The 26,536-nt window shown below is 41.3% G+C and overlaps 1 protein-coding gene across 6 annotated transcripts in view; it reads left to right on the top strand.

The window, feature by feature from the left end:
* Window positions 1-26,536, top strand: part of SH3KBP1 (SH3 domain containing kinase binding protein 1) — a 383,658-nt gene that overhangs the window by 169,779 nt on the left and 187,343 nt on the right. Inside the window, exon 2 of one of the 6 annotated variants that reach the window (XM_064278075.1) lies at window positions 25,518-25,580. The exons of the other annotated variants lie outside the window; for them this stretch is intronic. The gene's annotated coding sequence lies outside the window, so the exon portion shown is untranslated. The remainder of the gene's footprint in view (window positions 1-25,517; window positions 25,581-26,536) is intronic. 6 annotated transcript variants of the gene reach the window in all.

Below are 26,536 nucleotides of genomic sequence, written 5' to 3'. Positions count from 1 at the left end.
ACTATCAAATGGGAAACTAATTTGCTCTGTAAACTTTTACCTAATGCACAATTTAAAAAAACCTGTAGATTCCGATTCAGTATATCTGGGGTGGAAATGCAAATTCTCAGCAGGGGTTCAAACCAGAATGAACCAGTTTGAAGCCCTGTTAGTGCAGAGCTTCTGCCCAGGGAGGGTGGGGGTAAGCCTTGAAGACTGGCAGCTCTGAGGCCCTGCCTGAGGCAGCAGACTTTGTTTGGAACAGAATAGAAAGGAACCTATGTCCAGAGACATTGGAGAAAACAAAATTATAGTGGCAAGCTATCAGAGATGACCAACAGTACTGTGATACTAGTAGAAGCGAACAAAATGGCAGAGCAGCCAGGAATTTAACAGAGAGATGCAGGGAAAGAGACACCCAAAAAGAGTTCTGCTGAGGTCACCTCGCTGGTGGTTCTGAGGGCTGTGTACCTGCACTAGGCTGTACCCATTCAGGAGCAACAGGAGAGGGTATTTGCTAGCTGCTAATCCCTGGCTGAACACAGAATAGACTTGTAAACTTCCTGAACTGTGAAAGCATTCCCCAACCATACACAAATCCGAGGGCAAATGGTAGAAATCTTATCGTCCACTCACTGGCTGAACATTAAGCTGACCCAGGGGTGACATCTATGAAACCAGGGTTAACAAAAAAAAAAGACGTGGACAGAGCAGTGACATCAGAGGGTGCACATTGCAGGATTAGGCCAGGCAGGTCACTAAATAAATAGACAAACTAAAAACAACACAACAAAAACAAACCCTAGGGTGGGGATAGGGGAGTCAGAATCCAGAGCTGATGTATCATGTAAAATGTCCAGTTTTCAGCAAAAAAAAAAAAAAAAAAAGGCATGCAAAGAAACACAAAAGTGTGACCCATGCACAACAAAAAGTGTAATTGCATAATTCTGCTTTCTTCTCTTACCTCATTTAAAAAGCATTTGTATGAAGAAGGAACAAAAAGGGTATGAGACATAGGAAAAAAATAGCAAAATGGTAGGTGTAAGTAGAACCAAATCAAGAATAAGTATGATTGGATTGAATAATCTTCTCAAAAAGCAGAGATTGTCAGACTGGAGAGGATTGCTGGTGGTACAGTGGTTAAAGCGCTCAGTTCCCAACCAAAAGGTCAGCAGTTCAAACCCACCAGCCACTCTGCAGGAGAAAAATGTGGCAGTCTGCTTCTTTGAAGATTTACAGCCTTGGAAATCATATGGGGCAGTTCTACTTTGTCCTGTAGGGGTGCTGTGAGTCGGAATTGACTCAATGGTGTTGGGGTTTGGGTAGATCAGATTGAATTAAAAAAAAAAGATCTGAGTGTATACAGTCTACAAGAGACACATTTTAGATTTAAAGATATAACTAAGTTAAAAGTAAAAGGGTGGGAAAAGAGATACTATGCAAACGGCAACCAGAAGAGAGCCAGAATGACTATATTAATATCAAACAAAATAGACTTTAAGACAAAAAAATGTTACTAGCGGCAAAGAAGGGATATTTTATAATGGTAAGAGTTAGGACATCAGGAAGATACAACAATCTTGAACATATATGCACCTAACAACAGAGTTCGAAATACATGAAGCAAAAACTGATAGAATTGAAACAAGAAAGATAATTCAGCAATAATAGTTGGAGACTTGAATACCAGTAATGGATAGAACTAGACAGAAAATCAACAAGGATGTAGAAGACTCGAACAGCACTATCAACCAACTAGGCCTAACAGACATCTGTAATACACTCCGCTTAACGACAACACAGTACGCATTCTACTCAGATGGACACAGAACATTCTGCAGGATAGGCCATATGCTAGGCCAGAAAACAAGTCTCAATAAAGTTAAAAGAATTGAAATCATACAAAATATGTTCTTCAACCACAGTGAAATTAAAAATCAATAACAGAAGGAAATTTGGGAAACTCACAGATATATGGAAATTAAAGAACATAGTCATAAATAACCAATTGGTCAAAGAAGAAATCACAAGGGAAATTATAAAATACTTTGAAACGAATGGAAATGAAAACACAGCATACCAAAATATGTCGCATGTAGCTAAAACAGTGCTTAAAAAACAGTGCTTAGAGGGACATTTATAGCTATAAATGCCTATGTTTTTAAAAGAGAAGAAAAATCTCAAATCAATAAAATCTTCTACCTTAAGAAACTAGAAAAAGAAACAAAGCAAGCAGAGAAAGAAATGGTAAAGATTAGAGTGGAAATAAATAGAAACTAGAAAAGCAATAGAGAAAATTAAAAACAAAACAAAAGGTGCCTCTTTGAAATGGTCAACAAAATTGACGAATTTTAGCTACACTGATGGAGAAAAAAAGATTCAAATTACTAAAATGAGGAATTAAGGAAGAAACGTCACTACTGATCTTAGAGAAATTAAAAGGGTTATAAGGGAATACTATGAACAACTCATACCTTACTGGTGGGGATATAAAATGGTGCAGCCACTTTGGAAAACAGTCTGGCAGTTCCTCAAAAGGTTAAATATAGAGTTATCATGTGACCCAGCATTCCACTTTAAGGTACATACCCAAGAGAAGGGAAAACATAAGTCCTCACAAAAACACGAGTGTTCATAGGAGCATTATTCATAATAACCGAAAAGTGGAAATAACCTGCACGTCCATCAACTGACGAATGGATAAGATAATGGTTTATCTACACAAGAGAATATTATTTGGCAATAAAAAGGAAGGAACTACCAATACATGGTACAACATCAACGGACCTTGAAAACATTATGCTACGTGAAAGAAACCAGCCACGGAAGATCACATATTGAATGATTCCACTTACATAAAATGTCCAGAAGAGTCAAATCTATAGAAACAAAGTAGATTAGTATTTGCCTAGAGCTAGGCATGGGAATGAGAGTGGCTGCTAATGGGCATGAAGGCGCTTTTTTGAAGTGATGGAAATGTCCTCAAATTAGATTGTGGTGATGGTTACACAGTTCTGTGAAAATAGAAAAATCACTTTAATTGTACACTTAAAATGGGTGATTTTTCGATATATAGATTATATCTCAATAAAGCTATTTAAAAAGATTACCACACAAAGTGGTGTTAAAATGCAGTGTCAGGTTGTGTTTGGCTGGCTGTCTGCCCTTTCTCTTTTCTGTCCCTCCTCCCACCCCACTCCAGCTGAGGGATAAGATGTGTCATTCTGTTTATTCAAGTCTTTAAAAAATTATATATTTCTCCATGAAGCTTTATATTTTTCTTCAGTCAGTTGTCTAGGAGATAGTGAGTCTGAGGGATCAAGAAGACACTGTTTTGCTAGGGATGACCTAAATATTAGAGAGTCGATTTGAGAAGGGTGGAATACTGGCTGTGGCATCCTATTGTTCATTTCTTGAGAAAAAATGAGATTCCCTGTAAATCAAAAACCAAACCTCTATATTCTAAATTCTGTGCTTCATAGAGAGAGTCTTTGCTGGAAAGGAAAGAACCCATTTATGTTTCCAATTTTTCTTGCCATTGTCAGTAACTCTGCGATGGCTATTTTTGCGCATAAATCTTATCTGTAGCTCTGATGATTTCTTTAGGAATGATTCTTAGATGTGGAATTACCAGAGGCATGTATATATTTTATGGGACTTTGATTCATATTATCAAATTGATTTCCTGAAGGCTGTCACCAAATTGCACTACCACCAGAACTGGTGAAAGCGCTTCTTAGTTTTTTAAGCTTGAATTACCTTGATGAATAGAGTGCTTGATCATTTTTTCTTCTGCCATTTGTTCGTATTCTTTGCTCTTTGTATTGAGATCTTTATGTTTTTTCTTACTGATGAGTGTATTATTCCTTTGTCACTTGTGACAAATTTTGCTTCCTGGTTTGTTCACTTTTCATTTTATCATGATAGATTTTGATGTACAAGAATAGTATATTTTTATGTAGAGTAGTATATTAATGTTTTCTTTTGCAATTTCTGTGAATAAATTCTCATCTAATTTTTCTTCTCTTTTATATTGGCTTCATTTCTTACTTTAATTTTTACATCTATGTGGAATTTTGATGTATGAGCTTAGTATCCAAATTGATTTTTATTTTGAAATAGCTATGGACAATTTATTGAATTGTCCATTCCCTCTTCATTAATTTGTGAAACCTCATTTGTCATATAATCTTATCATATATTTTAGGGTCTTTCTTCTGGACTTTGGATTCTGAACCATTAATTTCTTTCACCATTCTTGTATCAATATTGTTAACTGATGTGGCTCTATAGTACATTTTAATATATAGTATGGCAAGCTTTTGTCCTTCCTGTTATCATTCTTAATTTTCAAAAAAAATTAGCTATTTTTCATATGTTTATTTTAGGATCGTGTTATCAAGTTTAAAAGATCCCATTGGGATTTAGATTTCAATTGCATTAAAATTATAAGTCAATGTTGAAAGAATTGACACTTTTCCAACATTTTTTGTTTAAGAGCTTTTTATTGTCATACAAACCATCTCCATATAAAAAAAAATCTTCACATACAAGTACATTAAATGACAAACTTTTCTCCTTTCGCTGCTCCTCCCAAATATCACAGTAGACCATTTCCTGCTAATATGTCACCAAATTAAACATACGTCCACTTCTGAATTCTTAACAGCTCTGATAACATGGTGTTTCACTCTGTTTAGACAAGTCTTAGTTACAGTTTTAGTTGTGCAGTCTTGCTTCTTATAAATGTAATTCCAAGATAGATTGTGCTTATTGTTGGCTTTTGTAAAGAAGCTCTTCCTCCCTCGTGTTTTTTTCTTATTGATGATACATAGAAGAATTTAACTTTGAAGATTTTCTTTATAACAGCCTTTTGTAGAACATTCTTGTTAGCTCAAAAAATTTCCTCTCTTATATTAAGAGAATTGTTAGTGTTGATTAGGCAGTAGCTTTTGGAGAGTGAATGAGTGGATTGGTGGTAATTACAAAATACTATATTTGAGCAAATGACATTTTATAAACAAAAATTTCTTAACTCAGCTAGAGCTTTAGAGTTTATGGAGAGAAAGAGACTGAAAGACTCATTCACTCCTTAGAACAACCCCTAAGGGGTGGTAGAGGAGGCATCATTATCAGTCCATTTTAAAAATGGGAAACTGAGATGGGAAGAAGTGAAATTACCTCCCCAAGGCACCAATAAAAGGCAGAGATGGAAGGTCTTTTGCTGCCTTCATAGCACAAAAATAAATGCCATAATATGGGTAATGACATCAGAAAACCTTAGTGAACAGCTGATCATAAATGATTATTTTTAGACACTTGTGGCTGTGGTTCATTCCATTAATGTACTTGTATTCTTCTTTGAGTTATTTGGGGGTGCATTTAGGTTTTGGTTTTCTTTATTAGATTGTAAGCTCCTTGAAGGAAGAAGCCACATCTTACTTATCTTGGAACCGAGTTTAAAAAGTTTAGTTGTTGAATTTTATGTACTTAAGTTCACACACCCTAACCCTTTTGAAGGAGTCCTGGTGATGCAATGGTTAAGCACTTGGCTGCTAACTGAAGGGTTAGTAATTCCCACTTACCCAGCGGCTCTACCAGAGAAAGACCTGGTGGTCTGCTCCCATAAAGGTTACAGCCTAGAAAATTCCTATGGGGCAGTTCTGCCCTGTCACATGTGGTCGCTATGAGTTGCAATTGACTTGGCAGCACCTAACAACAACAACCCTTTTGAAAGACAAGTTACCAGCAAAAAAACTACCAGAGGCAGAACAAGCTTATCAAGTTATACATTTAAGGAGAAAAGCTGTAGTTCTCTGGTTCAGAGAAATTGCCTTTGGCTCCTGACAGCTGAGGGAGAGGGGAGACTTATTCAGTGTCTGGTTTTGAAAGTGGATTATGAGAATAAGTACTGAACCTAGGTCTGGGCCTGCTAATGGGCGGCTAGCAGAGAGTGAGAAGGCTAAATATGGCTCTAAAGGAGATTTGAACTAGATCTTGAGTTTAAAGAGGTTGAAAGTGGAGTTCAGTTATAGGGGTCATTCTGTGCTTAGAGAGAAGGCGCCTAAATTTTTCACATTTACTTGTATAAACATAAGATGAAAGTAAGAGAATGCATCCAAGGCAAGGGAAGGTTAGGATTTTATGTGGTCATTTTAATCTATTTTTGGTTTTACACCCCACCCCAAGTTTTTCGAGGTGAAAGGATATATAGTTGAATTTTTTACGTACAGTGTATCCACTCTTGCCTTTTTTTGGAGTATGAGGGCCAGGACTTCGCTTTTCTTCCCTCTTCTGGGCTTCTCACGCCCTGATGTTTGGTTGCTCATCACTGTCTTTGTCAGAGCCAGGGAGAGAAAGTTAAAATGTTTATTAAAAGGGATGTTTAAATTATGTGATTAGGTGCCAGTTTTGGTTGTCCAGAACCCAGTGTTACGAATGATCAGGGATTAGTATTGTGTTTAAGATTTCAATTTCAGTGAAATCTACCTTTGTAACCACCTCCAAAGGAGCCCTGGTGGCAGAGTGGTTAAGCGCCCAGCTGCTGATCAAAAAGTTAGCAGTTTGAACCCACCAGCTGCTCTGCAAGAGAAAAATGTGGCAGTCTGCTTCCGTAAAAATTACAAACTTGGAAACCCTATGGGGCAGTTCTACTCTGTCATGTTGGGTCCCTAGGAGTCAGAATCGACTCGACCACAAGTTTTTTTTTTTAAAACCACCTCCGGTTCGCTTGTTGAAGATGGTAACTCTGGAGTGGGGAGGCTGAGCACTCCCTGTGGTGCACCCCTGTGCGGGATCCCAGGTGGAGGGCCAGTGAGGGCCCCCTCCCTGCCCTTGCTCTCTTCTTGCCTTCCCTTCTCCCTAAGGCTGACAGGGATAGATTCTTCAGTATAGTCATTCTTTGCAAAGCAAAATCAAATTTCCACAGTGTTTTGCCACTGAGTTTTCTCCTTTATTTCTTTTAATCCTTTTCTAGGTCATGTTAATTTCACAGATTAAAGCAAACAAATGAATACAACATGCTGTTAATATTTATATTTTTAAAAATGTTGTCTAGGAAAAAAATGACACCCATTGTTTTATATCTGACCTTTCCAAAGCCTTAAAACAACTCTGAGGATATCAGTAGGAATAATTTTTTTTTCCTTAAGAAATTAGCTTTCTTTGTAATTTATTTTTGACTAAATCATTGAGATAAAAGGTAAGACACTTGAAGTTATGTACAGAGAAAAAGAATAACCAAGTTGATGATGTGCCTCACAACACGGTGTGGGCAGGGATAGGCAAACCAAGATGAGTCAGGAATAAAAATTCTGTACTTAGTTTGTACAAATATGTACACTAAAAAATCTTTTACACTCTCCCTCCTGAGCTTTGGCCCTATAGCTCTGCCCATCTTTCTCAGAATTCATGTGCAATTCACATTAATGTTTGAGATTCCTTCCCGCCCTCCCTCTTTCCTTTATTCCTTCCGTTTTTTCCCCTGGCTCCCTTTTCCTCCCTCTCTCTCTTAAGCTGAATCCAGTCCCGAACTGGGTCCCTAAGGTGTGGATAGATGTGTGTTACGTTCATGCGTGTCATTCACTCTTACTTACATTTGTGCAGGGCTGACGGGAATAACGTGGATCGTTGAAATCCAGGATGACCCACAGAAACCCTTTAAAGCTTAACTCTAAGTCTACAGTTTTACTATAAATCTTTTTAGAGAGGTGTGTGTAGCATGCGATTTCACTCTTCTTACTCCCTGCTTATCCTCTCTGGTGGAGGTGTTAATAAATTAAAAAATGACCAAAAACCTGGCAGCAAGAGGGCAGAGAGGAAAGGAGGCAAGCATCAGTTAGGTGGTTCTACAGGATCAATCTCTCTATCCCTCCACATCTTTATAAATTATAAACTGTATCGATCTGTTCGCATTGATGTATGAACTTATTTTACCAAATGCCCGGGTTGAAGTGGAAAATGGAAAGTGATCTTTCATTAGAGCTGGTGAGTGTTAGTTTTGTAGTGAAACAAAACAAACAAAGCCACACAGGCCTGGATGGCCTCCCTTTCCAGGATAACCAGCAAGACTTGATGAAATTCGATGGATATCCTATCCATTTTCAGTGGCTTAGAACTAGACTGTAGGTTACTTGAGGATGGAAAACCATTATTTACCTTCGTATCCCTCATACTTCTGCTCAGGGTGATTCTGAGACCTTCATTTTGGGATTCATGAGACAACGTTTAATTCTCAGCTCTGCCAGACATTAACGAGCTTGGGGAGGTCATTTCACTTTATTAAGTATCTGTTTCTCCACTGCATTTTGAAAGGTTGATTGAGAAGTTTCTAGTATTTTAAAATCTGGAAACCCTTTCTAAAAGCTTTTTCTCTTTGTATGACAGATTTTTATATCTTCATTAGCACGTAATTAGTTCTTCAAATCAGGGACACGGTACTTTTATATATAGCCCTTCAAAGCATTTTAACCTATATACCCTTATTTTGGCTATTAAGCCTTTTGAAATGTTGAAAAGCTTAAGGATCCCCACTCCTTTTTGCAAACCCTTCCCAGGGTCCCCAGGGAAGGAATTGGGGTCCATTCTACATATCATCTGTGGTCCCTTCTAGCTCCCATAGTCAACAAACATTCGTTGAATGAATCAGGTTCCCACATGACCTGTCAGAAGCTTCTGGAGAAATTTGGAAAAATCTGAATCTTTGCTGAGAAAGCCCCTATGATGATTTTGGTGAGTAATGAAGCTAAAACTGTTTCTGTCTTCGGTAAACCACTCATTCTTATCTACTCCATGGCAATGCGGGTTTCTGCCAGCCTTTACTCAGTTTGATTCCGTGGATGTTGGGTGGGTGGTGAAATGAGTGTTCACTTTGCATTCAACTCAGCATGGTCCAGAGTACTGCCTCTCCCAAAGGGTTGTTTTGTATCATCTCCTTGTTTATTTCAATGGATGTGTGATAAAATTGTCCATAGCAAATTGGGTTGAATTGCAAACACTAGGTGTCAATCCCATTCCCCCAACCTTTTTGGATCATGGCAGGAGGCTGCTAGCTAAATGATGTGTTTGTTTTAGCATGTTTAATATTTAGAGTTTTAATAAAGACATGTAAAAAGAAATCCAGGATAATATGACAAATACCCAGCACCCTTCTACCCACCACCAGGCAAGAAATTTAAGAAATTAACAATTACAGATGGCATGACATGTATGTTACCCAATCTCAGTTACATTGTGTGTCTGTGCTGAGGAAGAAAGGAACTCTTGATGAACGGTGACTTGAGTAAGAGAGTTTTCCTTTCCCTGCTTTATTTTCCGTTTGCATTTGGTAGCTAAAGATAGACATACTACAACAAGTAGGGAATTAATAACCTTTTCCTGTCATTTAAAATTAGTCTTTCTCAGACTAATGGACCACAACTACCACGGCTTCCACCAGACTGAGTCTAGTACAGCTAGATGGTGCCCAGCTACCACCACTGACTGCTCTGACAGGGATCACAATAGAGGGTCCCAGACAGAGCTGGAGGAAAATATAGAACAAAATTCTAACTCACAAAAAAAGCCCAGACTTACTGGTCTGACAGAGACTGGAGAAGCCCCAAGAGTATGGCCCCTGGATACCCTTTTAACTAAGTACTGAAGTCGCTCCTGAGGTTCACCCTTCAGCCAAAGATTAGACAGGCCCATAAAACAAAACGAGACTAAAGGAACACAACAGCCCAGGGGGAAGGACTAGAAGGCAGGAGGGGACAGGAAAACTGGTAATAGGGAACCCAAGGTTCAGAAGGGAGAGTGTTGACATGTCATGGGGTTGGTAACCAGTGTCATTAAATAGTATGTGTACTATTTAATGAGAAGCTAGTTTTTTTCTGTAAACCTTCATCTAAAGTACAATTTTTTTAAAAAAGTTAGTCTTTCTAGAAAATTGTAAAAAGAAATCTTTCTAGAAACTTCTGTTTACCCTTTGGACCTCAATGAGTATAGAGACATAGCCAAGGAAAATAGCACTTAACTCACCAGGATAGAGGAATGATATAAAACATGTACAGCCTTTGTCCTTCCCGAGGATTTGTTTTAACATTTGTTGGGGACCTGCTGTGTGCCCGGCATTGTTCTATCAGTTATCTGTTCCCACAATAATGCTGCATAACAAACATCCATAAAACCTCAGTGGCATACACCAATAAGCATTTATTGCTTCTGGATCTGGAGTCAGCTGGAGGCTGGCTGAGTGGCAATTCTGATTTTGGCTGGGCTTCCTCATATGTCTGGAGGTTAGCTAGCATTTGGCCTAATTTGGAATGGCCTCAGCTGGCATGCCTGAGGTGACTCAGCGCTGCTGTGTGTGCCTTGAATCCTCCAGTGGCTAGCTTGGACATGTTCTCCTGGAGATGGTAGAAGTGCAGCAGAGAAAGTGGAAACATGAGTTCTTCTCTTGAGACCTGAGCCGGAACTGCACACTGCCACTCCATCTCACTGTGTTTTCCAAAGCAAGTCGTGTGGGGTGGGGAAATCTACTCTGTCCTTAAGGGAGACACTCTAAAGTCACGGGACAAAGGGCATGCATACATGCAGGGAGGGGTGAAGAGTTAGGCCCTTAATGCAGCCAGGTCACCCGTTGTCTATGCACAGTATTGTTATAGAGACATCTGTGTAATCCTCAAAACAACCCTCAAAAGTAAGTAGTATCATTTCCATTTTACAGTTGGAAAAACCAAGACTCAGAGAGGTTAAGTGACCTGTCCTCGGTCACACTTCTGGTGAGTGGTGCAGTTTGGGTTCGAATCTGGGTCTGTCAGCCCCATTTCACCACACTACCTCCACCCTACTCCTCTTTGGCATGTAGCTCTTTCGATTATCACCTCTTTCTGGAAACACTCCGCTTTGCCTTCTGCGCCTCTGTATTTGTCCTCGTTACTCCTGCTCCACCCCTTTCTCTGTTATATTTTGCTGACTCCTCTGACTTCCTAAATGTAAGCTGTTTTCATGGTCCTGTCTTTGACGCCTGTTATTTTGTCCAGGTACTCCTCGGCTCAGCCAATGCCGAGAAGCATGCAACCCCCAAACCCAGCCACTGGGCCAGGCCTCCCTCCATGGTATCCCCCCTTACACCCACTCTCAGACACTGTGCTAATTACTGGTCTCAGCTGTAAGTTACAGACAGCCTGGTGCAGCCTGGCTTAGGTTGTAAAGAAATGTCCATCTTGCACAACAGGAAGTTGAGAAGCAGGACAGGCTCCTGGGCCCAGATTTCTGCTCTCTTTGCCCTACCTCTTGCTGAGTTGACTTCATACTGCAGCCAGCAACTGGGGCGACAGGCTTCCTGGTTTACATCCAGTGGGGAAGGGCAGGGGCCTCTGTTTTTCCAGATGCTCCAGGCACACTCATCTTTATACCTCACTGTGCTACTCTGGCATAAGGCTGCCTGCCCATCCCTGAACCCGTCCCTGGTGGAACCTAGCCCAGGTCAGGTGGTCTGCGGTAGTGGCTGATGGGAGGCTATTGCAGTGTCTCAACTGTCCCCACAGGGTTGAGCAGCAGGTTCTCCTTCCTGCCACACTCCTGCTGTGTCTCCATTCTGCTCTTTAGTTGGTGGCATCACCAATCTTCAATTCCTCCCATCAACACTTCAGGGTCACTTTTAACTCCTCCATCAACACCTTCATCATCATTTGTTGTTCTTTGTTTGTGAGATCATCAGTAAAGTCCTGTTCTGTGCTGGGCTCTGGATTAGTCTCTAGTAATCCACAAGGAGGCTGCTCAGGGCCTGCTCTCAAGAGCCTAGGATTTGGGAGGGAGGCAGGGGATCGAGCAGTCTCTGGATGGTGTGCGCAGGGTTAAGAGAGCACTGTGCAGTGGATGCTGTGTGATCCCACTGTGGTGGTGGGTGCCTAGCCCTGCCTTGAAGGCAGTCAGGGAAGGCATCTGGGAGGGCGTTGCTTCTAAGCTGATGATTCAACCTTAGCAATACCTCTTACTCTTAAAAAAAAAAAAATCCCTGGTCTCTGATTTGGACGCTTATTACTCTTTCCTATAGACCAACGGTCAGCAAACTATGGCCAAATCCAGCACAACCTGTTTTTGTCAATAAAGTTTTATTGGAACACAGCCACAACCATTTGCTTATGTACTGTCTATGCCTGCTTTTGCACTACAACAGCAAAGTAGTTGTCATATAGACTGTATGGCTGCAGAGCTTAAAATACATACCCTCTGGCCTGTTACAGAAAAAGTTTGCTGACCCCTACCGTAGACCAGTAGAAAAATTCAGTTCCTGCCCCCCCAAGAGGTTTCATCTCGCAAAAGGACTTGTGTGTAATATACAGAGAACATCGTGATAAATCCTCTTGAGGAAAAGGTGGACTACACTGAATTGCTGAGGCGAGAAGGACAGACAGAAGTCAGTGGTGTGGACAGATTGATATGCATTTCTCTTTCTGCTCCTCCCACTCTGCTGTTCCTTTCTCTGTTTTCTTTATTCCATGAGTAAATCTACTTTCCTTTTTCTCCCCTAGAATTTCTAGATTTACACTTTCTAGGTGTACAATGACTGAACTGACACTTTTTGTGACACCCGGTTCCCTCCCTCTGAGGGCAGAGTAAAGGTGCAGGTGGGTTTGGAGAAGGAAAAGCCTGAATGAGAGCTCGTTTTTTAATATACTAATGCACTTTTGCTACTCTCACCTACTTCCAAGGGAAGTAAGGTTTGTTTGTTTAAATAAAGGGACAAGGCTTTATTTGTGTTGAACAAGTAGATAATATGGGTTACTACCTTTTTATTTGAAAAGAAAAATCTGCTTAAAGAGCTTCACTGGCAGAGCGACTGTCCCTTTATCCACACTGCTCATTTGCCTCAAGCAGCCTTTTCAGGAAGCCCCCTCCAGAGGGGCCTTGGCAAGCAACCAGTTGCAGCCCCTGTAGGAAGCCCACAGTAATGGGCTTTGTTGCTCTCGTTACCCCCAGATCATCTGCTCAGCAAGACAGCTTTTGTGCTGTTGTGGCGTTTAGACCTCACTGCTCTTTGTGTGTGTATGTGTATGTGTGTGTGTGTGTGCTGTACATTTGCTTTTAGACTAACCCTAAGTTTTCTTAGACTTCCTATAAAAATAATGCATGTTTACTGTAAAAAATTAAAATGATAAAGTCATGGTATCAAGAGTAACGTAAAATTTCTGCCTCCCCCCAGTCATACTCTCCAGAGGTAACCTGGTTCATGGTTTTCTCTACAGAAGGTGCCTGTACGGGGACATCACGTTGAACCATATGAGGTTGTAGATATTCAGCCACAAAACGGGCAATTTCATATGCTATGACTTAACCGTGTGACGATATGGACATATTGGTATTTTTAAAACTATAGGTGGGATCATACTGTTTATGCTGTATCGTAACTTGTCATGTTAGGTTAAAAAAAATCTTGCCATATCAGCTCCTTTAGAGCTAGGCCTTTGTTTAGTGGTTCATTGCGTAAATAGACCATGGCTTAAATACAGGCAGTCCCCTGTATTTAAGTGGGTTACAAACAAGACCCACTGCTGAGTGTGTCTTTAAGAATTTGTAGGTAAGTCAGATCAGGTGCATACAGTTCTTATTTAGCCAAGAAGTAGCCTTAGTGGTTAAAGTGCTCAGCTGCTAACCAAAAGGTTGGCAGTTCGAACTCACCAGGCACTTTGCAGGAGAAAGATGTGGCAGCCTGCTTCTGTAAAGATTTACAGCCATGGAAACTGTGTGAGGCAGTTCTACACTGTCCTGTAGGGTTGCTGTGAGTTGGAATCAACTTGACAGCAATGGGTCTTTGGTTAGTGCAAGAAAAGGCTCAAAGCCTTTTTGATGACTTAAAAGCTGTACGTGCAGCAAGTGAAGGTGGTTGTGATGAAGACTTTGTTACGAATAGGGGTCGATTCAGCCCTTTCAGTGTGAGGGCAGATTTACATAACATTAAAGGGGAAGTAGGAGTTGTCCCTAAGCTGGGCATTTGTAACCTGGGGACTGCCTGTAGCAGTCCCCTAACAGAAGGATATTTCTGATTATTCTGATTTTCTGCTGTTCTGAAACGGAGCAGTAAATGTTTTATATATATATATGTATATATATATATATGTATATATATATATATGTATATATATATATGTATATATATATGTATATATATATATATATAAATTGGCACTGGGAGTGGTGGGTTATATATATATATCTTTGCACATTTCCTGTAAGTTTATCTGGAGTATAACTTTCTAAAAGTGGAATTGCTGTTGCCTTGATTTGTGAATGCTCTTTGAAGAATTGGTCAGATGCCTCCATCCAAGGTGGGCTTGCTGACCTTAGGGTCCTTTATCATTTAATGATACCACAAAGATGGGACCTGGGGTCATGGCAGGCAGCCCCTCTGGGCAAATTGTCCTCTTCATAAAACATAGGTGTGCTTACTGTACAGGCGGGACTGAGGTTACAGAGGTGAACAGGAACCTTAAAGACACACACACACACAGAATGCCAGTGCAGTGAGGAGGGCGAGGAGGAAGAGGTGTATGTGAAGCCCCGTGGGTGTGTGGAAGACGTAGGGAGCTCTTTATCCCTGGGTGGGGGTAGGGGCAGTTGTAGTACTTTCCAGAGTTTCCCTAGCTAGAAAAGGGAGAGAAATGTGGGGCCAAAATGGAGGGGAGTGAGGTGGTAGCAGGTGTCAGACTGCAAATGAGCTGTGCTGGCCTTTGTGGAAGGGAGCTGGGCATTCAGCTCAGCTGAGCCAAGGCTCCAGATGACAGAATGGGGCTCTCCCCAGCCACTGACCTGGGTAATCAGAGGGCACTTGGCCAGCAGCCTCATGAACACTGTGCCACGTGGCCCTTTGCAGATCAGGTTGTTCTTTCGTCATTGTGTGCTTCTCCAAGTTCTGTGAAACATCCCAATGAAGAGAATCTAAGTGTTATTTACTGCCTTATTTCTCTCTCGCACTCTTACACACAGTCATTCAGTTTCCCCCTGCACCATTGGGTTTCCTTGGAAATCATGATCTTGAAAGCAGGCGTCACAGATTTTTAACTTTTTTTTTCTTCAATTGCCAAGGAACCAGACTGGTGAAGCCTATGGACCCCTTCTCAGAAAAATGTTTGTCGGTGAATAAAATAAAATCCATAGGATTACCAAAACCAAAACCAAACCCAGTGCCATCGAGTCGATTCCGACTCATAGCAACCCTATAGGACAGAGTAGAACTGCCCCATAGAGTTTCCAAGGAGTGCCTGGCGGTTTTGAGCTGCCAACCTTTTGGTTAGCAGCTGTAGCACTTAGCCACTACGCCACCAGGGTTTTCATAGGATTACCAAGGAAGCCAATTATACTGAAATACAGTTTCATAATGTTGCAGAAGCATAAGTAATGCATATTCTTTATTGATGGTATTAAATAGCAAAATCCAGCAGTGGATCTAGAAACAATCATAGTTTTGAACTAGGGATGAATGCAAATGATATTTCAAGATAACTGCTACAAAACCATAATGTGAAACAAAACCATGTGATGTGAAATAAAATCCACAGGTGCTGCTCATTCTAGTGTGGTTTGTTGTCTATACTCAAAGCTGAAGGAAAGGTCAACTTTCAGTTACAGGATAGTGAAAATAAAGATATTATTTCCTTTGCATCCAAGTTGAGACTCCATGGAGTAGACTCCATGGACGCTGGTTAAGGCCCTCTGCCTTTTAGATACCAAATAAGAATTTGCAGAGATGAAAATCTCCATTTGCATCAAGAAAATTCACAAATATCTGGGATTTCCCCCTTCTCAATCCTAATGAGGACGAAAAGAGAAACTCTATTAAAAATGAGTCAAAATGAAAAATATTTTGATTACCTGCAATGAAGATCTTTTTCCCCTCCCCAAGGAGAGGGATGTGTGGAATGTTTTGTCATTCTCTAAATTTCCCAGTATGGTGGCTGATTTTTGGTGCTGATTGTAAAAACTGGAAAACTCTAGATTTGTTTATGGTGTATATATTCTTCCCAGAATTCTCTTAAGAATAGGCAAGAGAGATGAACCCCAGATGAGTGTCTTTAGGATTTTTAAGACCGTTACAGTTTATAATACATTATCTGTCTCTGTCTTTGTCCCTCACTCTTTCTCCACACTTCCCTCCTTCCTCCCTTCCTCTCTTTCTCCCCCTCCCCTGCCCCTTCTTTGCCCTCTTGCACCCTATCCACCACCACCATCACCATTTCCATCGAGTCAATTCTGACTCATAGTGACCGTGTAACCCCCTGTTAATTGTAGAAATTAAAAGGGTCTGACATATCCATTTGTCAGCGGCAAGAGTGAGAATGCCTTTAAAAATCAATCTGTTGGGGAGTGTGCTGGATAGAAGGAAGAAATCTTGTTTATGCTCAACAAATAACTTATATTTAGAATCTTCCTTCAGTTTTTCCTTTGAACTTCTGTATTCTCATTTCACTTGAATGATTCCGCATGAAGCATTTAAAAGTAGATCAAACAAAACTATAAATATGTTGAGTTCTTTTGGGCATTTTGCCAAAATCAGCATTGCTAAAGCAGAGAAAAGCAATGTGCTTTATGTATTGGATTTTCTCCTCTGAAATGCTGGACTCCCTTCCCTGGGGAGGTGGCTGCTTGGGCTAGGGGAATCAGGCCAGGGACATTTGAGAAAGTATCCCTGGTATGGGCTGTTGTGGGTTGGGACATTTGGCTTGGGGGGCATGCTAAAAAGCCAGAACCGATTCCTGGGACCAACCTAAGGGAAGGGGAAACAGGGAACATTTAGAGACATCAATGATTTAGCTTCTCCCTCAATCTGATGGGAAGGGAAGGCTGGTGAAAAGAAAATTGGTTGAGCTAGTATAAATAATAAACAAAGCTGCCTTTTAGCAGGTTTATGAATGTAAAGCCAAATGGAAAAGGGGGAGGGAGTCAGGTGGAAGTCAAGCCTCCTGTAGAGCAGGAGAAAGCCAAGGCACAGAGCCAGGAAGTGGGCTCCATGACACTGTTGCAGTGCTGGGTCCATCAGTGTTTCTGTCTCTTCTGTGTTGAGGCCCAGGATTCTCTTGATGAACTTGAGTGCTCTCATTATGGACCATGTGTCCATGAGCAGAAAACTAAAGCTCAGGTGTCTTTTCACATGGCTAATTCCCACACCATTTTTATAAGATAGCTGAGGTGGAGGACATCATGGTTAGAAGAGTTCTTAATGCCCTGGCACCAAAATTATAGGTGTGGCTTCTAAGAAAATAATCAGATGACAGTGTTAACATTGAAAATATCCATATGCAGCTTCTGTTCTTAGAAACTCAGTTTATGAAATATAGTTCCCGAGTGGCGCAAACAGTTAAGTACACAAGTACTAGCCGAAAGCTTGGCGGTTCGAACCCACCCAGAGGTGCTTCAGAAGACAGACCTGGTGATCTGCTTCTGAAAACCCCATGGAGTAGTTCTACTTTGAACTCATGGGGTCGCCATGAGTCAGAATTAACCTAACGCCAACTAACAACAACATTTCTATATTAACTCAGAATACAGCAGAAACTCGATTTTTGTCATATGTTAATTGATCGGCTTTAAGACTGATTTCAATGGCTCCTTTAAATTATGCATTGGACTCCGAAGTTTATAGGGCTGAGGAGGGACTGGATCTGGGAATTGTGTCCTTTCCTCTGTTTCTAGGTATGTGGCGCCTGGGCCTGCATATTGATTGAGAGTGGGGCACTTGTGATGAAAGGCATCATCATAACCATCGTGGGGGATATGTGAGTCTTGATAAATGAGTCATATTTGTGAAAATGGTGTACATGAGAGAGCTGAGAGGTGACAGAGTTGAAGGGGTGGAGACAAGACATGTAAATGAACACTGAGAAAGTTAAAATACAGTGCGATGAGGGCCGTGATAGAGAAAAGCAGTGGTTGTTAAGGGAACCCAGGAAAGGGGCCCCAAGGATGAGTGAGTTGAGGTGAGTGTGTGTGTGTCCCTATGAGTAGGTGATGGAATAAGTGAGAACGAGCTGGGCAGATGGACACAGTGCCACTCCGCCTGGAAGGTGATGGCTGCCTGGGCTGAGTGGGCTCAGGGAGTCAGGCCAGGGAAGACGACATTGGTTGGTAATTGATAGGCCCTTTTGGGATTTTTTTTTGGGATTTGTCAGGGGACTGCCCATGAGAGTCTGGGCTTCTGGGGGTTATAGAACAGCTGAGACATTTCTCTGGGCTCATACCTCCTGTTTATCGTCCTGGGCCAACCGCAGCCAGCTTCTTTTGGCAGCTCAGAGCCCATTTGTCATCAGCCCATCCATATCACCTTTCTGCATTATCCAGTTGGAATTTGTTTACTTAGGGAATATGAAATAACTGTCCTATTAATGTCATCAGAGCATGATTATAAAGGTAAGTTTCATAATGCAAGACAATTATTTTAATAGGTGACTGATGTTTTTAAAAAGCGATTACAGTGTATTATGCGTTCATTGTAAAAACAAATTGATGTGCAGAAGCTTTTAAATGAGTCTCTATACTTCCCCCAGTCCCCACACCCTCAGAAGTAATCACTGTTACTTTGGAGTGTATCCTTCTGTACCATTTTCTGTGTTTACACACATGTAGTTGTGTACACACGCATCCCTTCTCTTGTTCATTTAATTGTGTGTTAGTTGGATGTTGAATGAATTCAGTTATTTATTAATAAACATTTGTTGAGTGCATGATAGCCTCTGAGTAATCGGGAAAATAAAATAGTGTTCATACATAGCCCTGCTCTACCATTTGGTATGGATAATTGATAAACCAAAACCAAACCAAACTTGTTGCCCTTGAGTCGATTCCGCCTCATAACAACCCTACAAGACAGAGTAGAACTGCCCCATAGAGTTCCCAAGGAGTGCCTGGTGGATTCTAACTGCTGACCTTTTGGTTAGCAGCTGTAGCACTTAACCACTACGCCACCAGGGTTTCCGGATAATTGATAGTGGACTATAAATTTTTAAGAGGAAAACAGGAATATGTCAGGCATTGTTCAGTATTATAGATGCTTTGGACTGTAATGTTGATGGAGAATGAGTCACCTTTGACACAATAGCAAGACTACAGGGGCCACCATCTTTCCATCCTCATAGTTTCAAAAAATCAAGGTGGTATTGTCTATTAAGCCCACATTGGTGGGTGTCCTGTTTAACACCATGTTGAGGGTTTAACGCTTTCCCTTCCACCTTCTGTCTTTCTCTAGTGCCCTTCTGTACGTGTGGGAGTTTGTATTTATACAACCATGACCCACAGACAAAAGGGTGAAGCAAGTCTTCATTTATCAAGAACGGTTTGAGTATCTACCCTAACAGGCACTGAGCTAGGTACTGGGGATTAAAGACCAGTAAGAGAGGGTCTTGGACCCCCAAAGGGGGGCAGCAGACACATCAGCTGATAATGATACTGTGTATGTCTGTGTTCATGTCTGTGTATCAGCCTCTCCTTCCTTGGATGTATAATCCCGTCTACCACCCCCCCCCCACCCCGCCACCTCAGATTTCCTCTGTACTTCATTGTCTTCTATTGGACCATCTACCTGCTTCCAGGCTCCCTCCCAAGCCATCCTGCACACCCCTAACATCAGGCGCTTCTCCCTAGAACACTGTCCCCATTCATCTTATCACTAACCTGCCCAGAAACTCCCTCTGCTTCCTCATTGTCCTTATCCTTAGCTTAAGGAGCCCTGGTGGCGCAAGTGAAAAGACCTAGTGATCTGCTCCTGTGAAGATTACAGCCTAGGAAACACTATGGGGGTGTTCCGCTCTGTCCTGTAGGGTTGCTGTGAGTTGAAATCGACTCAACAGCACACAACAACATAAGGAGCCCTGGTGGCATGGTGGTTGAGCGCTGGACTGCTAACTGAAAGGTTGACAGCTTGAACCCACCCAGTCGCTCCTCGGGAGAAAGACCTGGCAATTTGCTCCCATAAAGATTACAGCCTTGGAAACCTTATGGGGCAGTTCTACTCTGTCTGTAGAGTTGCTGTGAGTCGGAATCCATGCATCAGCATGCAATGACAACATCCTTAGCCTGGCATCCAAAGTCCCCCCAGAAACTCACTCCCAGTCTACCTCCTGGTATTATCTTGGATCAGTGGAAGAAGAGAATAGAAAACCACAACTTATTTAACCCATGTGCCTTCGACCAGTTATCCAACCTTTCTGGGCTTATCCATAAAGATGGGGCAGCACCCCTAGCCCCATAGGGGTGGCACGAGGACTTGAGGTGAGGCTGCAACATGCCAAGCACAGTTCCTGGAACAGAGCAGATATCTAATCAGTGTTAGTTCCCCCAACAAGATTAAGTTGATTTACCCCCTGCCCCGCTCACACACTCATGGCTCAGAGGCCTGAATAAATGGTTCCCTTCTGATCTGACATTTTTTCTCCTGTATTCTGACAGGACGTGGGAGAAAATGAGCACTGGCATAACTGTAACCGCCTTTCGAATGATCTCTGCCTTTGAAGTATCAGGCAAATGGATTTGCTGTTTTCTGCCATGCAAATATGTTGATTATACACGTCCCTGTGACAATCAAGCAGGCTCATCTCCAGGGACCAAACAGTGCTGGTTAATGAAACGCTGTACATTTCCATTGCGACAATCCAGTCACAGCCAAGCGGTGTTTGCAAAGACAGACCCAGGAGTTCCTTTTTTGGGGTGCCTTCGGCTTCTGAAGTGTCCTTCTCTTCCCCTGACTTACATGACATTAAAACATGACGAGGAGTGAACATTTGTCCAGTAGAGGGTATGATACAGAGTCCGCAGGAGCAGTAATTCAGCTTTCTTGGTCCTTGCCCGCAGAATTCACTAGATGTCCCAGGCAAAATGTGTGTTTCTCCACATTTATCTAGCTCGGTTTATATCATTTTTCCATCCTGAAGTAGGAAACCAGACCCCTGCTATAAAGTAAGGTTTCCAGCTAAAGAACAGCTTCAAGAACTGGGCGTATTGCTCATTAACTTGGGGAGGTGTTGCACACGCCAGCAAGGCTGTGCAACACCTCCCCAAGTTAATCATAGCAGAGACCACTGTCTTCTCCCCCACCCCTGCCCAGGAACAGTGTCAGAGCTAGAAACTACGTAGTGCAAGTGTCGGGCGGGACCACGAGATGAAATCCCAGCACAGCAGCGTTCGCATGGGTTATGTATTAGGATAATATTGTCAAATATGTAGATTTTTTTTTTCCCTTGTGGGAAAAGATGCTAAATGTGGGATCTAAATTACGTGGTCCTGGAAAAGTCCTATTTATGCTTGGCCTGCTACTCCTCTCTGGATAACAGTCTGTCTACATGTCTCTCAACCCTGGCTTTTAAAAACCCAGGTACTCAGGCTGTACCCCAGACCAATTTAATTAGAGTCTCTGGGGAGACTCAGTCATCAGATTGTTTTCCTTTATCCCCCTAAAATTTTTGAAAATTTTCAAATGTACAGAAAAGTTTTAACAATAGTACAATGAATACCCATATATCCTTCATCAAACGTCACCAGTTGTTAGCATTTTGCCACATATGCTTTATTTTTTTCTTCCTCCCTCCTCTATGTATGTATATGTATATATCCTATCTAATCCCGTTGTCTTTGAGTAGATTCTGACTCATAGCAACCCTATAGAACAGAGTAGAACTGCCGCATAGGGTTTCCAAGGAGTGATTGGTGGATTCCTACTGCCGACCGTTTGGTATATAGGGTTTCCATATATTATATGGCGCCCTGGTGGCACAGTGGTTAAGAGCTTGGCTACTTACCAGCTGCTGCACGGGAGAAAGATGTGGCAGTCTGCTTCTGTAAAGATTTATAGCCTATGGAAACCCTATGGGGCAATTCTACTCTGTCCTATGGGCAGGGGTTTGAACCAGTTCATTCAGGTTCGAATCCCTGCTGAGCATTTATTTGCATTTCTAACAAGTTCTGTGGAAGGTATACATAAGAATCACCTGGGGATTTTGTTAAACTGTAGATTCTGATTCAGTATATCTGGGGTGGAAATGCAACTTTTCGGCAGGGAACTTGTTAGAAACGCAAGTTCTCAGCATGGGTTTGAACCAGAACAAACCAGTTGCAAGCCTGCCTATAGGGTTGCTGCTGTGAGTCGGAATCGACTCAATGGCAATGGATTTGGTGGGTTTTTTTTTTTAAATAGTGCTATTATCTGGTGTTTGGAGCCTTGGTGGCACAGTGGTTAAAAACTATGGCTGCTAATCAAAAGGTTAGCATTTCAAATCCACCAGCCGTTCCTTGGAAATCATATGGGGTGGTTCTACTCTGTCCTATAGGATTGCTGTGAGTTGGAATCGACTCGATGACAACAGGCTTTTTTGTTTGTTTTATCTGGTATTTAGTGCACATTCAAATTTCACCAGTTTCCCAATAATATCCTTTATAAAAAAAAAAAAATCCAGAATCCAATTAAATAGCATATCTTCTATTTAGTTGTCATAGCTCTTTACTTTTTTTTTTTTAATCTGCAGCAGTTCTCTAGTCTTTTAAAATTATCTTTTGTGTTGTTGACTTTTTCTTTTTAAAAAGATAAGGAAAAAAACCAGGTCAGGTTCCTTGTAGAATGTCCCTCAATTTGGATTTGCATGATTGTTTCCTCATGATTGGTATCTGGTTAACTGTTTTGGGCAGGAGTGTTCTGAAGGCCATGTTCAGGCCTTCTCAGAGCATCAGATCTGGACACACATGATGTCAACTTGTCCCATCATTGGCGATGTTAACTTCAATCACCTGGGGAAGGCTGTGTCTGCCAGGTTTCTCCATTCTAAAGGGACCATTTTCCTTTTGTAATTAATAATCTTTGGAGAGACACTTGAGACTCTGTAAATATCCTAATCCCAAACAAACTTCCACCCACTGGTTTTAGCAACTATAGGTTCTTGCTGAGTCAGTTATTACAATAATGGCTGTAAAATAGTGATTGTGTTTTTCAGTAATTTCTATATTAGTTGACATTCATTTGTGAATAAAAGCTTTCCCTTCTCTCCATCTACATCTAGGTATCTATGTATCTAATCTATCTAATCTACTTCTACTTACCTGCCTACCTACCAACCAACCAACCATATCAGTATGGACTCATGAATTTTTTTGAAATCAATAAAGTATAATACATTCTTCAGATTTGGTCCATGGAAGCCCCTTCAGGTTGATTACTGTGACCTTTTGAAATTATCCCTTGAGTGAGTGAGCGCTTCATTAGTTTTGGCACAACTGGATATTCTAGGCTCACCTCTTATCTTCTTGCCCCAGCCCCAGAAGCAGCCATTTTCTATGGAGACCTAGTTCCTCCAGGACTAGTCTTTAGCAAGGCATCATCAGTGTTAGGAAAGCTCCCCAGGTGATTTCAATGTGCAGCCAAGCTTGAGAACCTCTGGGTTAGAGTTTTCCAAGGGGAGGCCACCTGTTCGTTCCCACAAGGCATGTTACCATGACCTGTAATTAGTGATATTGATTGGTTGCTGAGGTTCTTCGATTTTTTGGGGCATTATCACTTGGGGGAATCTGCTTGAAACACAGACCCCCTAGCCCCAACCCCAGAGAGTGTGGTTCAGTAGATTTGCCTTGCATTTTAACATTCTGACACAGGTGGTTCCCAGGTCATGCCTGGAGAAAAGGCCAGAAATAACTCTGGGAACTAGGAATCTGAAACTTCTTATTTTCCTTTTTTTAAAAAAATATTTCTTTTTTGTTGTTGAGACTATACACAGCAAAAACATACACCAGTTCAAGTTTCTACATGTATAATTCAGTGACATTCATTATATTGAGTTGTGCAACCATTCTCACCCTCCTTTTCTGAGTTGTCCCTCCTCCATTAATATATACTCACCGTCCCCTCGGGTTACTATCTAATCTTTTGAGTTGCCGTTGTCAATTTGATCCCATACTTAAAAAAAAATCCATGGCCATCAAGTCGATTCAGACTCACAGTAGCCCTATAGGACAGAGTAGAACTGCCCCATAGGGTTTCCAAGGAGTGCCTGGGGGATTTGAACTGGCAACCTTTTGGTTAGCAGTCGTACCTCTTAACTGCTACGCCACCAGGGTCTCTAAATCCCATATAAAAAAAAAACCAAACCCAGTGCCGTCGAGTCTATTCCGACTCATAGCGACCCTATAGGACAGAGTAGAACTGCCCCATAGAGTTTCCAAGGAGCGCCTGGTGGATTTGAACTGCCGACCCTTTTGTTAGCAGCTGTAGCACTTAATCACTACGCCACCAGGGTTTCCAAATCCCATATAGATCTTAAAAAAAGTCTAATGCTCAAGGAAGACACTCTTTACTAGTTAAGGTAAACGATTGCTTTCAAGAAAACTTCAGGGAATATTTTTGGTTTAAGGGTTAAAGATTATCTCAAGGCAGTAGTTTTGGGGGTTCATCCAGCCTCCGTGGCTGATTTTCCTTTTTGACTTTTATCAATATTTTCTTTCTCCTTCTGTGACTTAAGGATACTGCTCTGTCCCCTAGGCACGTATGAGGATCTATTAGATTAAGTTAGTGGATTCCATGAAAACGTCAAATGATTTAAAACCCTGGCAGTTCTTTACTGCTGTTCTGTCATGGGGGATGTGGGATGTAAAAAAAAATATACTGTGTGAGTGTTGCAGGTTCTCAGTTGACCCAAAGACTTTTTCTACCACCGTATTTATTTGTTGCATATTTCTGTGCTCGTTGCCTAAGTTGGCCTTAGTAAAGTTTTCTTATGCCATTAAAACCCTCGATGGAGACTCTAAAACCATAGATTTGTGGACCGTTTCTGAGACCGGGTCTTGGTACCATTTCAGTTTCTGCTATTTCATTTTTAGAAAATGTTAATGTATTACATTTCCTCCCATCCAACCAGCTTTATTTCATTAAAATAGGAGCCCCAGTTCCCAGCAGCTGTAAGGAAACACTCCTAACTTGTGGGTTTTCACTTCCTGGTTTCACATTTTACCACGTTAGCCCAGCTAGTCCATTCTGCAGTTGCAAGACCCATAGCCAAGAATTCTTCTTAAGAGCGTTCAGACCTGGGAGGCAGTGTCTCTGGAGTTGCATTGCCTGGCTTGAAATCCTAGGCCCTCCACTTACTAGCTCTAAGACCTCTGGTAAGACACTCAATCTTAGTGCCGCCTTAGACTCCTTGTGTGAAAAAAGGGTGTCAGTGATCTACCCCAGAGGTATAATGTATGTGTAATTGGGGTAATACCTATAAAGCACTTAGTAGCCTCTGACATGTAGTAAGTGCTCAGTAAATGTTAGCTGCTATTGTTTTATTAAACAAAGGTGGTCATGAATGGGAAGTGGGTATGGGATCTAGTGAGAGAATTGAGGGTGTGGCTGCCTTGCTTTGTGTGTGCCTGTGTCATACATATGAACACATATTCCATGGCTGTCATACAGCATGGCAATAAATTAGAGATGTCTCGAGTATGCCTTGTGAAATCTGCCATAGCCATACCCTTTCAGTAAGCCATGTGCTCATGCACATTTGCATGTACGTAGATAACATTTAAAAAAAAATTTTTTTTTTTTTTAGATGGCATTTGGGTTCATCCATGCCTCAGTTACGTGTAAGGAGTAGTGACCCGGCCTGGAAGATGTAAGCAGTGATAAAGTATGGTGGCAGAGGAGTGCACTAACATGAATGAGGAAAACATGTTTCTCCCCTCTTTGTGGCTGTTCTAATATACATTTATATTGCTGGCTATTATCGGCATGCATATTTGTTTGTTTAAAGCTTTTTGTTGTAAAAACACAGGTAACATACATTTACCAATGCAACATCTTTCACTTGTACAATTCAATGAAACCAATTACATCAGTCATGTTGTACAGTTGTCACCAACATTTATTGCTACATTTTCCGTCCCCATAAATAGAAACTAAATGCCAGCTAAACAAAGATTCCCCTCTTTCCTCTTCCCTCCCACCCCTGATAACCACTCTTAACCCTTGTCTCTATAAAAAAAAAAAACAAACCCATTGCCATCGAGTCGATTCTGACTCATAGGGTCGCATTAACCCTTGTCTCTATACATTTTGCCTATTCTAAGTGTTTCATATTAGTGAGATTTTACAGTGTTTGTCTTTTCGTGATTGACTTATCACTCAGCATAATGTTTGCAAGGTCCATCCATGTTGTATCAGGACTTTATTTCTCTTTATGGCAGAGTAATATTCCATTGTGTATATATACCACATTTTGTTTATCCGTTCATCTGTTGATGGGCATTTGATTTTTTAAAGAAAAATTTTCTTTCAAGGCCCAGTTTATTCAGTGGACAAAAAGCCCAATAAAATGTGTTAAAACTTAAATGTTCATATGGACTGGGCTCTGGGTGTGATGGTAGTAGCTCAAAGTAGGGATTCCAAACCACGGGCTTTGGGCAAGTCATAGATTCTTTCTCCAGTTTACAGTAGCTGTTGTAAGGAGATGACGTTATCATCTACCTCTCTCCTCGAGGCAGGTCAAGACCCTCTAGTAAACATCAGTGTAATGCCAGTAGAGGGGAAAAAAATGGCCAATGACATCCTTAAATTTCCTTAAATTTAAGA

This window comes from Loxodonta africana, chromosome X (genome assembly GCF_030014295.1).
Source record: "Loxodonta africana isolate mLoxAfr1 chromosome X, mLoxAfr1.hap2, whole genome shotgun sequence".
NCBI lineage: Eukaryota > Metazoa > Chordata > Mammalia > Proboscidea > Elephantidae > Loxodonta > Loxodonta africana.
This window is presented reverse-complemented; position numbering and strand designations above follow the sequence as displayed.